The sequence below is a fragment of the Triticum urartu genome, chromosome 1A (assembly GCF_056163025.1).
Source record: "Triticum urartu cultivar PI428250 chromosome 1A, HENAU_Tu73, whole genome shotgun sequence".
Taxonomy (NCBI): domain Eukaryota; kingdom Viridiplantae; phylum Streptophyta; class Magnoliopsida; order Poales; family Poaceae; genus Triticum; species Triticum urartu.
In genome coordinates, this window is record NC_141873.1 from 254105311 (window position 1) to 254118303 (window position 12993).

The window sequence follows — 12993 nt, forward strand, 5'->3', positions numbered from 1 at the left end:
GAAAACACAAGGTGAAACCTTGTAATGATTTAAATGGAGCTTCATGACGATATAATTGAGAGAGCTTGGAACTCCGGGAAAAGAAAAGATGAATAATTGAGATCAGGAATTTGATGAGCCTCCGGAATAGGGAATTGAGTTTACTCGATAAACTCGATAAAATAAGAACAGAATTACATTATGCTTATCCTTCATCAATTTAAATTGATGACAAGCAAATGGATTTGGCATACTACTTATTCTCGTTGAAAAGGATTAAGAGAGATATCGATAACTTGATAAGGTTTTCAACGAAACACCGGTAGGATGAAAGAACGAATGAATTGATATGATAAAGAAGGAAGAGAAAACTCTTGAACGAACCACCGTAAGAATTAAAAATGAAAGTGGCAAAGGCACAAATCACCGAAAAGAATTGGAAACGAATGACGATACTTGAGGGGATTTAGATAGAAGTGAACGAAGAGATCCTGAACTGATTAGATAATACTTGAATGATGCACCGGTAAGATTTGAAGAACAACTGTTGAAAGTTGAGGATGAATAACCTAAATTGATGGCCTTCGGATAAAAGAAATGGAAAACAACTCATGAAATGCTCCGGATGGGTGAAAAGAATTCTCACAATCGAAAACAATTTTGAGAGGATGGCATTAAGCTAGAATCACGAATCTCTGAGAGAGCGGATAAAATATGGAGGGAAAGCTCTTCTTCGGTCTTCAAAATCTGAGAATGACAACTAGAAACACCACCAAGAATTATTGAGGCACACCGGAATAAAGAATGGAAAAGTTGAGCCAACGACAAAAGAATTTGAAAGATCTTGGAGAAAGGCATTTGACTGATGGTAAATCATTCTTACGTCAAACTTCGAAAAGAAATTTGAGGATAGCTCCGGGAAAATAAGAAGAGTCAGGTAAGATCCTGGGAAAAGACCTGTGGGTTAGGGCCCACTCAAAAGATACACCGTAGAACAATTTACAAGAGAGAAAGCACCGGTTGAATTAAATGGCTTGAATAAGATAGCATTCCCGAAAGATCTTGAAAGAATGAGAATAAACTCCAACATCTTCTGAGGTATCTTCAGCACTCCGGAACAAAAGAATAGCGAGCGGTGAAAGATTATGAGGTGCACCGGCATGAGAAGGTATTTGAAACGAGGAAAAGAATATGATCCACAAAGCTTGATTTGAATCCACCGGAGAAGATAAAAGAACAAAGAATGATAAACTTGAGGCTCCGTTAGAATCTTCATGAGCATCACCGGGGAAGAACATTGACGCAAAAGAATGGAGAGACTTCCCATCAATAAGAGGATAGTTGAGTAAAAATTCTGAGTCCTCAAAGAAAACAAGGGAGGGAGGGCGGGAAAAAACAAAGGCAACTTGGAGACGGATGAAACGAACACCGTTGAGAAGACTTGAGTTGATCTTGCGGATGTTGAAATGATTGGATCCACTTGAAGAGAGACACACCGGTTGAAAAGGATTGACATGACAGACTCGATGATCGAGAAGGATTAGTGTTCACATCGGGGTATGAGAACACCGCTTAGGAGAAAGGTATGGAATCAACATTTGACTTCGAAGCAACTCGAATACCACAACTCAAAACAAAACAAAGGATTGGCTTGCAAAATAAGCCGGAACAAACATATGATAGAGATTTCGTTCGAAGTTTTCGTGGTGGGGCCTACACGGGCTCGATCGTACAACACCATCATGTACAAGGCAGTGCACATGACATACGAAGCGTCCCCGAGTCGGCATAGCCAAGGACTCTTTAAGACACAACGAGACCACTGTAAAACCAACCGTGAATAGGCGGACCACTAGACGTCGAACCCCAATTTCATATCATATATCCGTCGGAAAGATATCCTAAGAGCTACTTGAATTCCCACTTACGAAACTCCCGAACCTTTCCGGTTATGCAATCAGGTGTTGGGGATACAGAGAAGCATAATATCTCACCCAAATCTAGCAATTCCTACATCCAGCTGTATCCACCCTTCAACACATAACCGAGAAAACTTCGGAAACCATCTACCTCAACCTTCGAAAAGCATCCGTTATACAAGTTATGGCGATACTCTCGAACTCCCGCCCCAGTACTGGGTGGCATCAAGGTTATCTCACCAACAACTGCATAAAAGAGATTTTCGATGTCGGCGAACTAAACTCAGGTATTCCAGATCTGCAACGATAAAATGTGACGACAACACCTCGGAGCTCAACTCCCCGGGACATTGCCACAACCCCTAAAGACAGAAGGCACCAAGAACAATGTTCTCGTCACAAAACCATCGAAACGATTCCAACATACCCGCGTGATCCTAAATTTTTTTTAGTGAAATTTGAGAAGAGAAAAGTCAAAACTCTACATCAGGATGCCTTACCAGAGCGATGAGGAGACTGGGAAGTAAAAAGAATTCTTAAACTCTCCGATATATAATTCCTAAATGACTCAAAACATTTTTCTAGACTCAACTCGGCCGCTAAAAACGATCAAGCAATGGGGGCTCCTAAGGTCGGGGAAGGCTCTGATACCAACTTATAACGCCCTCGATGCGGCTATATCTCCCACGTGTCGAAGCACGACTTAGAGGCATAACCGCATTGAAAGCAATGTTGCAAGTGAGGTAATCTTCGCAAACAACCCATGTAATACAATAAGGGAAAAGATACATAGTTGGCTTACAATCGCCACTTCACACAAATACATGAATAAAGCATTACATCAACCAAATACACACAAGGTCCGACTACAGAACCAAAATAAAAGAAGAACCCCAAATGCGACAAGGTCCCCGATCGACCCCAACTGGGCTCCACTACTGATCAACTAGAACAAAACAACACAAAGGACAAGATCTTCATCGAGCTCCTCCTGAGCTTGGTTGCGTCATCTGCAAGGACTCCTCGGCACCTGCAAACTGGTTTGGAAGTATCTGTGAGTCACGGGGACTCAGCAATCTCGCACCCTCGCGATCAAGACTATTTAAGCTTATGGGTAAGGAAAAAGGTATGAGGTGGAGCTGCAGCAAGCGACTAGCATATATGGTGGCTAACATACGCAAATGAGAGCGAGAAGAGGAGGCAGAGCACAGTCGATAAAAGTATGATCAAGAAGTGATCCTAGAACAACCTACGTCAAGCATAACTCCAACACCGTGTTCACTTCCCGGACTCCGTCAAGAAGAGACCATCACGGTTACACACGCGGTTGATGCATTTTAATTAAGGTCAACTTCAGGTTTTCTACAACCGGACGTTAACAAATTCCCATCTGTCCATAACCGCGGGCACAACTTTCAAAAGTTCAAAACCCTGCAGGGGTGTCCCAACTTAGCCCATCACAAGCTCTCACGGTCAACGAAGGATATTCCTTCTAGCGGGAAGACCCGATCAGAATCAGAATCCCGGTTACAAGACATTTCGACAATGGTAAAACAAGACCAGCAAAGCCACCCAGATGTGCTGACAAATCCCAATAGGAGCTGCACATATCTCGTTCTCAGGGCACACCGAATGAGCCAGATGTCGGGTAAGCCAGCCCAGAGTTGCCCCTGGTAGCCTCGGACATCGCTCAGTTGGACCAACACTTAGAGAAGCACTGGCCCGGGGGGGTTAAAATAAAGATGACCCTTGAGTCCGCGAAACCCAAGGGAAAAAGGCTAGGTGGCAAATGGTAAAACCAATGTTGAGCATTGCTGGAAGAGTTTTATTCAAGGCGAACTGTCAAGGGGTTCCCATTATCACCCAACCGCGTAAGGAACACAAAATCCGGAAACATAACACCGATATGACGGAAACTAGGGCGGCAAGAGTGGAACAAAACACCAGGCATAAGGCCGAGCCTTCCACCCTTTACCAAGTATATAGGTGCATTAATTAAATAAGAGATATTGTGATATCCCAACAAGTAAACATGTCCCAACAAGGAACAACATCTCCATGTTCCAACAAGGAACAAACTTCAATCTTCACCTGCAACTAACAACGCTATAAGAGGGGCTGAGCAAAGCGGTAACATAGCCAAACAACGGTTTGCTAGGACAAGGTGGGTTAGAGGCTTGGTTTAACAATATGAGAGGCATGATGAGCAAGTGGTAGGTATCGCGGCATATGCATAGCAAAAGAGCGAGCAACTAGCAAGCAAAGATAGAAGTGATTTCGAGGGTATGGTCATCTTGCCTGAAATCCCGCAAGGAAGAATAACGAGTCCATGAAGAAGACAAACGGACGTAGACGAACGGGTCCTCACAAACGCGACGTTATCGGACCCAACCCGAAGAAGCAACACCGGAAAGAAGCACACCACATAGTAAACAACCAACACATAAACATGGCATGATGCACAACAAAGTATGATGCATGTCCGGTTTAATGAAGCATGGCATGGTCAAGTGCACAAACAATACTACAAATTAAGTGGAGCTCACATGACTTATTTAGTTCACTCTCGGTTAGGTACTCAACAATATTACATGTTGGTTAACATGGCAAGAGGTGAAGCAAAGTAAACTACCTATCTAGTCAAGTTTAAATGAGGCCGGAAGCAACGACCAACAAATTCCAGTAAATCCCCATATGCATATTTTAGATTTGGTGCTGTTCTGCCCTAAACACAATTTTAGAGTTGTTAAACATACAAAATGATGCCACCATGTTAAACTAGGCATTTTTCCACCCCATTTACATATAAAGTTTATTTAAAACCGAGCTACGGTTATTAAGTTATGAATTAAAGCATTTTAACATGGCATAGGAGCAAATTTAACAAACAACATTTTAAGCATTTCAAACATGGAGGAAAATGACATATTATGAAACTAGATGAAAAACTAAGCATATTTCATATATAATTCATTTAGATCCGATGCACGGTTAATTAGTTAATATATGCATGATCTACAAGGGGTTTTCTGCAAATCTGCGTTCTCTGGAAAAATAGCTAAAACACTGGACAGGAAAAAAAATAGAAACGGGCCAAATCTGTTGGGACTGGGCTGCTCACAATGGGCCTCCTGGGCCGGCTTGCGGAAAGTGGCCCAGGCGCGGGGCGCTGCTGGACCGGGCTGAAACCGGACCATGCGCGTGCGAGGGAGGCAGCCCCGCAGGCGCGCTCGTCCTCCTCTGCTCGAAGCAGAGACAGGTTCAGGCAGTGGCAGTTGCCGGCAGCGAGGTTCGCCGGGGCGGCGGGTCGCGAGGAGAAGGAGCGCTTGGGCGTTGTGCTGTTGCTGCTGCTCCTGTTGGCGGCGAAGGCGAGCTCCGGCTGGCAAGGGGACTTGGCTAAGAAGCGGTTCGAGCTCTTCTGAACGAAGCAGAGCGAGCAGAGGCCGACGGCGAGGCATGGAGGTCGACGGCGAGGGGAAACCGCGGCGGTGCAGCGGGTCCAGGCGAAAGGCGAGGATCTCCGGTGAGGCAGGGCTTGGCGCGGGGGCGAAGAGGGGGATCCGGCGTGGATGGAGCTCAGGGGCGGCGTTGGGGACGAGATCGAGGCCGGCCATGGCGTCGGCGCCGTGCTCCTCATTCCCTGCAGGCAGACGACGACGGGAGAGCGAGGTACATGAGAGAGAAGAAATCCAGAGAGGGAGGAGAAGGAGATAAAGAGTAGGAGCAGAGGTCCTGGAGGCCGGCGATGGGGATGCTCCTGCTAGAGGCAGCGAGGCGATGGAGCTCGTGCTCCTGGACGACGGGAGGCTCGGGAGGCTCGGGGCATGAGCAGGGGCTGTGCTTGGACGCAAATCACTCGATCCATCGAGATGCTCGGGCGGCTGCGCGGAAAATCAGGGATCTGGTCGGAGGCTGCGGTTGGTGGGGATGGATCCCGAGGGGAAGAATGAGAGCGGTGGCGGCGCGGATGGGACTGGGTTAGACTAGGGTTAGACTGATTTGGTTAGGGGGGGTGGTCTAATATATGGCAAGTGGAATTTTGGTAGGAGCATATCCGTCCCTCCGATCGTAATCGGGCGGTCGGGAAAAATAGGCTAGGGAGCCCAAATGAGAAAACGGAGACATTTTGTAGATGTTTGGGGATGTTCTGGATCCAACGATGACGACAGTCTGGTTCGGGTCCGGGACAGCTTTTCGGACGCGCGCGCGAGGAGGTCCGTGGACTGACGAGAGAGCCTAGGTTGGGCCTGACGGTGGTAGTGGGCTGTGTAGATGGTCTAGAGAGGAAAGAGAGGGAAAGCGCGGCAACAGTTTCCGGAGACCGAAAACGTCCGACATTAGACCGGCTATACTGCCGCTATAGTTAATCGTTGAGACATCAAACGGACTCCGAACGCGATGAAACTTGGCAGGCGGCCTACCTACAACAAAACAACACCGCACGCCAATTTTCATCCCATTCCGTGAACATTTTCCGGCCACCTCTAAAATAATATTCGGACGTGCCACGGGCGCGTGCAAGTGTGGTTGGGATCAGAACGAACAACGGAGAGAACGGGGAGACATGGGCAAATGCAAGGTTTGGAAACATGATGATGCAGTGCACATGATGACATGACAAGATGCAACACGCAAGCAAAAGACATGGCAACAACAACGAATAACTCGAAGACACCTGGCACAACGGTCTCAGGGCGTCACAACCTAAGCGACATGCTATGGGAGAAGAGCTAGCCAAGCTACTGGAGGCCGTATTTATTAGAGAAATAAAACATTCGGACTGGATAGCAAACCTGGTGATGGTACCAGAGAAAGACAAATCCTGGCACCTATGCGTCGACTTCAAAGACCTTAATAAGGCTTGCCCAAAGGATCCCTTTCCACTCCCTCGCATCGATCAAATCATCGACGCTACCGCAGGACACGAATCATTGTGCTTCCTCGACGCATACTCCGGTTACCACCGGATTAAGATGGCGGAGTCTGATCAAGACGCAACGGTATTTATCACGCCATACGGCCCCTTCTGCTTTAACACAATGTCCTTCGGGCTCAAAAACGCCGGCACAACATATCAGCGCATGATTCAGACATGTCTGGAAAAGCAGACCGGCAAGACTGTGGAGGCATATGTAGACGATGTGGTCATTAAAACCAGACACATCAACTCTTTAATAGACGACTTGAGGCTCATATTCACCAACCTCCGAACATACGACATTAAGCTCAATTCGGAAAAATGCGTTTTCGGCGTTCCCGCCGGAAAGCTCCTAGGCTTCATCGTCTCCAGTAGAGGAATTGAAGCAAATCTGGCTAAAATCCGAGCTCTGTCGCAGTTGGCTATCTAACTGACCTCAAGCAAATCCATAAATTGACTGGATGTGTGGCGGCTTTAAGCCGCTTTATCTTCCGATTAGGAGAAAGGCACTTCCCCTTTATCGCCTTCTTAGACACACCGAACACTTCGAGTGGACGGATGCAGCCACGACCAGACTGAAGAAATAAATGCCATCCTGGCCACCAACCCAATCTTGGCAATGCCAACTGTTGGCGAACCAATGCTATTATATATAGCGGCAACTCATCAAGTTGTAAGCACAGTACTCGTCATCGAATGAGAGATGGACGGACATAAATTCCCACTTCAAAAGCCGGTATATTATGTATCCACCGTCCTCACCTCATGCAAATCACGGTACCCACATTACCAAAAGATAGCATACGCGGTATTCATGGCATCCCGCAAATTACGACACTACTTTCAAGAGTGTTCAATAACGGTGGCCTCCAAAGTACCACTCAATGACATAATAAACAACCACGATGCCACGGGCCGGATTGCCAAGTGAGCCATCGAGCTCCTCCCGTTCGACATAACATACAAACCACAGCGAGCCATTAAGTCGCAAGTATTGGCCGATTTCATCGCCGAATGGACGGAAGCCGAACTCCCTAAAGAGTACGGCGCATACTCCAATTGGATCATGCACTTCGACTGTGATGCCCCCGATTTAATCGTACACTAATCATACACGCAAACTTGTATGATCAAGATCAGGGACTCACGGAAAGATATCACAACACAACTCTACAAATAAAATAAGTCATACAAGCATCATATTACAAGCCAGGGGCCTCGAAGGCTCGAATACAAGAGCTCGATCATAGACGAGTCAGCGGAAGCAACAATATCTTAGTACAGACATAAGTTAAACAAGTTTGCCTTAAGAAGGCTAGCACAAACTGGGATACAGATCGAAAGAGGTGCAGGCCTCCTGCCTGGGATCCTCCTAAACTACTCCTGGTAGTCGTCAGCGGACTGCACGTAGTAGTAGGCACCTCCCGAGTAGTAGTAGTCGTCGTCGACGGTGGCGTCTGGCTCCTGGGCTCCAACGTCTGGTCGCAGCAATCGAGTATAGAAAGGGGGGAAAGAGGGAGCAAAGCAACCGTGAGTACTCATCCAAAGTACTCGCAAGCAAGAAGCTACACTACATATGTCGCAGCCCTACCTAGGCACAACAGAGAGGTCAGCACGCCGGTCTAAATCCTATGGCGCAGGGGTCTGGACCCATCGCCCATTGCACACCTGCACGTTGCGAGGGCGGCCGGAAGCATAACTATCCCCCTTAATACAAGAGCAGGCTTACGTTTCAATCCGGCGCGCGCCGCTCAGTCGCTGACGTCACGAAGGCTTCGGCTGATACCACGACGTCGAGTGCCCATAACTGTCCCAGCGTAGATGGTTAGTGCGTATAGGCCAGTAGCCAGACTCAGATCAAATACCAAGATCTCGTTAAGCGTGTTAAGTATTCGTGAACGCCGACCAGGGCCAGGCCCACCTCTCTCCTAGGTGGTCTCAACCTGCCCTGTCGCTCCGCCACAACGTAACAGTCGGGGGCCGTCAGGAACTTAGGCCCACCACTACCTGGATGGAGCCACCTGCCTCTTCAGCCCCATCTCCGAACAGTACCACAGGTAATGTAACAGTGTAAAGTATATAGTATATGCCCGTGATCACCTCCCAAAGTGATCACGGCCCAGTAGTATAGCATGGCAGACGGACAAAAGTGTAGGGCCACTGATGATAAAAGTAGCATCCTATACTAAGCATTAGGATTGCAGGTAAAGGTAACAACAGTGGTAGCAAGGACAGGCTATGCATCAGGATAGGATTAACGGAAAGCAGTAACATGCTACACTACTCTAATGCAAGCAGTATAGAGAAGAGTAGGCGATATCTGGTGATCAAGGGGGAGGGCTTGCCTGGTTGCTCTGGCAAGAGAGAGGGGTCGTCGTCGATGTAGTCGATCACGACGGTATCGGCGGCGTCTCAAGGTCTACCGGAAAGAAGTAACGAAGGGAGAACACAATAAATAACAGAGCAATCAAAGCATCACAAAGCATAACAAGGCACACGTGGTGCTAGATGTGACCTAACGCAGTACTGCGCATGTCGGTCGGAGCAGGAAAATATTCAGAGGTATTTTCCAGCTCTGAGAAATTACCGGTTAGATGAAACGGAGGGAAAAGTTCCATGTTCATCATGCCTGAGGTGCGTGGTAGGTAAATGAGTGGCATATTTGGATTCGTCTAATTTTTCTGATCATCTTTCATATATAAATTATTTCAATCTAAGTTACGGATTATTTTCTATGGATTTTCAAAGTTTATTCAATTTTCTGAAATTTCTGCATTTATTTAACCAAATTGACAAAAGTCAATTTGACTGGTCAAAAGGGGAGATGGTGGCCCACATGTCATAAGCTATACCTAAACAAATAACTAAAACTAGCTTAAATAAATGCGGGTCCACATGTAATAGACTTAAACTAATTAATTAACCAACTAATCTGGACTAAATTAGTTTAGACCTAATTATACTAGGCCGGCCCCACACGGCTGTGGCACAGCCCATGCGCACACAGCGCACACACACAAAGCTAGGAGTAACTCTATTCCTTTTAACACAAGATAGAATTTTATGATTTTTGTAGGATTTAATCCATGCATTATCTGAAGTAGGTCCAATGGAACAAAATGAAGCTTGTTACGTCTACTTTCCATTCATATAATTTTTACCCATGTTAGGATTTGTCTTATCACTGTTTAGGAGCTGTTTAAAGGGCTAGGCATTGTAAAAATACAAAGGCTAGCTAGTATAGCTACAGTACTAGCAGTAGTAGTATATGCAGAGCATTGGCTGGCGTGGCGTTGGCGCGGTTGGGGGCAGCAGGCAACGAGCAGCGGCAGCCGGGGCAGCGAGCGTCAGCAGCAAGCAGCGGTAGCACACGGCGGTGGTGACGTGCAGCGCGGCAGACGCGGGCGGGCAGGGGCGCGGTTGGAGTGAGTAGCAGCAGCGGCGAAGTGGCAAGTAGCAGCAGGTACAGGGAGCAGCAACAGCCGTGCATCCGCGGCAAAGCAGCGGCCGAGCAACGGGGACCGCGGGCGGATGTGGGTGCGGGCTGGCGGGTCGGAGCGCGCGGGGGGACGCGTCCATATGTAGGTGAGCACGCGCGGGGATGCGGCCATACGCAGGCGAGCACGCACGGGAGCCGAGCGCACAAGAAGATCGGTCGTGGCTGACAGTGGCTACGGCAGCGGCGCGAGATAACGATGGTGGTGGAAAGAGGCTGCAAACAGAGGGGACTTGAGGTGGAGCTGACCTAGGAGGCACAAGAAGGCCCGGTGACAGCTTGGAAGCGCAGGAGATGGCGGATCGAGGTGACGACAACCGGCGACCGACGGGGAAGAAGCGGGTGATTACGTCGGCTCGGGGCGCTCCGGCTTGTTCCAATAGGCGTAGTCGACGAGGATGGCCGAGGGGAAGCTCCCGACCAACGAGTCACGCGCAGGGGAGCTCGTTGGCCACGGTGGCGACGGAGTTCATGGCGGTGGCTTTGCGGCGAGCAGAGGATCGACAGAAGCGGCGCGAGAGAAGGGGGAATGGAGGAAATTAGGGTTCCGGGGGTTCGCGGCGATGCTCTTAACCTCAGTGAGGGCCGCGGGATGGCTGGCACGTGGCCGATCCGCGGCGCGGACGCCGGCACGGCGGCCACCGATGCCTCAAGTGAACAGGAGCTTGAAGGCAAGTGAGTGTTGGGCTGGGCCTTTAGTGTGGACTTAAGGTCCAGCCCAATAGTGGGTTATAGCTCCTTTTCTTTTATACCTTCTTTATTTCCTTCATGGTGTTGCATTTTATTTCCATACTTAATTGATTTTGTTTTGTTCCTTCAATATAGCACAATAGTATTAAGGCACATATTTTGTTAGCATAAACACTTTCAATTTATTTTGAGATGTTTAACTTTTTGTTTAATTTTGAAAAGTCCCAAATTAATTACTACGGGGTTGTTTAAATGATGTTAGTGGCATTTTTCTAATTCAAAACATGGTGAAATCTCCATGGAAATTACTTAGTGAGTATTTGCAAAATTATTAACATTTTTATTTTAATACCTGAAGAAATGTTTTTTGCACCTCTATTAAGAAGTTCAATTTGAGTTGAACTAATTATTTAATGCATTTTAAGTATGAAACTATGATGACATGGCAGGCTAGGGGAAGAACACTGTAGCATGATTATCAGGGTGTTACAAATCTCCTCCACTACAAGAAATTTCGTCCCGATATTTAAGAGGCGTAAGGCAGGGAGGTTCTGGTTACGAAATTCTAGCGAGTGTTCTCGGTCTTAGTTGCTCTCCTCGAAGTGGTCGATCCATAACGCTGATGTCTTTGTTTCTCTTCTTCAATTCATCATGATGAAGTCAGCATCCCTTCTTCGAGAACTCCATCGTACTTACGAAAGAATAAAGGGGGTAGTCCAGGAGAACGGACCTCTGAAAGGTCGACTATCTGGTCGATAACATCGAGGAAGGTGGCAGAACTCTTGAACTGAAACTTAGGAAAATACCGAGAGCAAAGTAAGAAGGTACATCATAGAAGTTTCAAGCGCATAGGCAATCGTTCGATGTCTGATACGAAATGTGAAAGGGGTTCAGAGTAATGGGAATAAGTATTGCGTCTGATACCGGAATAGATTACTAGGAAGGTGGCCCGTGAATTACATATGAAGTCAAGCGCGAGGAATAACTTTGACAACAGGGTGTACAGGAGAGTCAGGTTTCAATCATGTGGAACTTTGGGTTATGGGCCCACCATGTGGGTTAAAAGTAGGAGGAGCGGTGACATCTTGCATGGTCATGATAGCAAGGCATGTCAGAGGGTAGCCTGTCAGTTATGTCGGCAACAACGTTGGTACCAAGGGCAAGGGACGAGGAGAACCATTTTCCTGCTCACTAAACGAGGCAGACAAATAGGCAAAGTTCTCATCCATCGGTGGCTACCGGAATGTCATCAAGAATAGTAACAGGGTCTTGCTGACAGAATTGTACAACGAGATGTTTACATAAGCAGGAGAATATTACTGCTTAGATCTTATAGATCACAAGCAACGTTAAACCAACCAATGGAAAGGAAATATGATCATCAGATTAAACAGAACAATGGAAAGGAAAATGTGTTTAAACACATATTTCAAGGGTATATCCTTCCCAAGGACAAACAGAGCACGATATCCATGACAGGATATAACGTAGAAAATCCTTTAGGAAAGGGGAAATAAATTTCATGACATTACCCATACAATGGTGTTTGGATAATTGATAAAGAAAATTTAGCATTGTGCTTCAAATGCTCTTTATTGATGATTGGAGTAGCACAGACATGCTTCGAGATAGCATTGACATGGTCTTCAAGCAAAGGTCAGTCTTTGGATGCACGAAGGATTCATCAGGAACAACTGGCAGAATAAGTCTTACAATTTCCTCATGTAAGAGTGTTTAACCTAGCTGAGAAGGAAAACTATAACAATAGAGCCTTCGGCCAGGTGTGCTAGGCATGACATCACCTTACCGGGTCATATAAAGACAAATGTTATAACTCTTGAAAATATATTCCGACCATCATATCTGACCGAGATTCAGATCTGATTGGTGTCAGGATACCTTACACTCTGGATGCCTAAGCAGAAAAAGGTGCGACACAAATTGACGAGATGACATTATAAGATCCTCGGGAAATGAACTATGGAAGCAAG

At 46.9% G+C, this 12993-nt stretch overlaps 1 long non-coding RNA gene across 1 annotated transcript; it reads right to left on the reverse strand.

Annotated features, from left to right (window-relative positions):
* Positions 1 to 2645: 2645 nt before the first annotated feature.
* On the reverse strand, positions 2646 to 11095 carry LOC147990743 (uncharacterized). Its single transcript, XR_015600596.1, has 3 exons — positions 10562 to 11095; positions 9162 to 9235; positions 2646 to 8294 (listed from the first exon to the last, which is right to left on the reverse strand). It is a non-coding gene; the product is annotated as an uncharacterized LOC147990743 (long non-coding RNA).
* Positions 11096 to 12993: the final 1898 nt, after the last annotated feature.